At 44.7% G+C, this 1814-nt stretch overlaps 1 pseudogene; it reads right to left on the reverse strand.

Moving 5' to 3' along the window:
- Positions 1–1218, reverse strand: part of LOC125141202 — an 8087-nt pseudogene extending 6869 nt beyond the window's left edge.
- Between the last annotated feature and the right edge of the window lie 596 nt (positions 1219–1814).

Raw genomic sequence — 1814 nt, forward strand, 5'->3', positions numbered from 1 at the left:
GTAAAGATGATTAGAGGAACTATTAACACACATTAATCCAAACAGTGCAGTTCAGTGTTACATTAAAATAATAAACCATGCAGTAATACATTTATAAATAAAAATACTCACTCAGCTTTTCTGGAGGCTTTGACCACTGGCAGCAGCTTCAGAAGACCTTCATGTGATCGATTATATTTCCTCAGTTCAAACACATCCAGCTCCTGTTCTGAGGTCAGTAACACAAACACCAGAGCTGACCACTGAGCAGGAGAGAGTCTGGTTCCACTGAGACGACTGTCACCTCCTCTGTTCAGGTAAGTTTGTACTTCCTGCACTAGAGAATGATCATTCAGTTCATTCAAACAGTGAAACAGATTGATGGATTTCTCTGGAGATGGATTCTCCCTGATCTTCTCCTTGATGTACTCCACTGTTTCCTGTTTGCTGTGAGATCTGCTTCCTGTCTGTGGCATTAAGTCCCGTAAAAGAGTTTGATTGGTCTCCAGTGAGAGACCCAGAAGGAAGCGGAGGAACAGGTCCAGGTGTCCATTCTCACTCTGTAAGGCCTTGTCCACTGCACTCCTGAGGAGATCAGACATGTTTGACTTCCTGAGGAGATCAGACATGTTTGACTTCCTGAGGAGATCAGACATGGTTGTATTTCTGAAGAAATTAAAAAGTCCAGTGCTTTTCCCCACAAGCACATTTGTATTTCTTAAAATAAAGTAGAAAAGTGCATATAAAGCAGCCAGAAACTCCTGAACACTCAGATGTACGAAGCTGAACACCTTCCCCAGGTGAAGCCCAAACTCCTCTCTGAAGATCTGGGTACACACTCCTGAGTACACTGACACTTCTCTGACATCAATGTCACACTCTCTCAGGTCTTCCTCATAGAAGATCAGGTTTCCTTTCTCCAGCTGGTGGAAAGCCAGTTTTCCCAGTGCAATGATACTCTCTCTGGTCTGCTGAGGATCAGGGTCACATTTCTGATGGTACTTTTGGTCCTTGTGTTTGATCTGAAAGATCAGGAAGTGTGTGTACATTTGAGTCAGAGTCTTGGGGATCTCTCCACCTTCTGCTCCACCCAACATTCTCTCTAGAACAGTGGCTGAGATCCAGCAGAAGACTGGGATGTGGCACATGATGTAGAGGCTTCTTGAAGACTTCAGGTGAGTGATGATTTTATCGGCCAGGCTCTGATCACTGATCCTCTTCCTGAAGTACTCCACTTTCTGAGGATCACTGAAGCCTCGTACCTCTGTTACCTGGTCTACACACTCAGGAGGGATCTGATTGGCTGCTCCTGGTCTTGTGGTTATCCAGAGGAGAGCAGAGGGAAGCAGATTCCCCTTGATGAGGTTCGTCAGCAGCACATCCACTGAGGCTGACTCTGTCACATCACACAATCTCTCATTCTTCTGGAAATTTAGAGGAAGTCGACACTCATCCAGACCATCAAAGATCAACACCACTTTGTAGGAGTCACAGTCTATTGATTCTAGTTCTCTTATTTCTGGGAAAAAGTGATGAAGAAGTTTCATCAGACTGAGATTTTGTTTCTTCATCAGATTCAGCTCTCTAAAGGGAAGTGGGAACATGAAGGTGACGTCCTGATTTACTTCTCCTTCAGCCCAGTCCAGGATGAACTTCTGCACAGAGACTGTTTTTCCAATTCCAGCAACTCCTTTAGTCAGCACAGTTCTGATGGACTTGTCTTTAAAGATCTCATTACATTTGATGGGTTTCTCCTGTGTTGCTGGTCTCCTGGACGCTGTCTCAATCTGTCTCACCTCATGTTCATTATTGACGTCTCCACTCCAACCCTCTGT

The sequence above is a fragment of the Tachysurus fulvidraco genome, chromosome 5 (assembly GCF_022655615.1).
Source record: "Tachysurus fulvidraco isolate hzauxx_2018 chromosome 5, HZAU_PFXX_2.0, whole genome shotgun sequence".
In the NCBI taxonomy this organism is placed as follows: domain Eukaryota; kingdom Metazoa; phylum Chordata; class Actinopteri; order Siluriformes; family Bagridae; genus Tachysurus; species Tachysurus fulvidraco.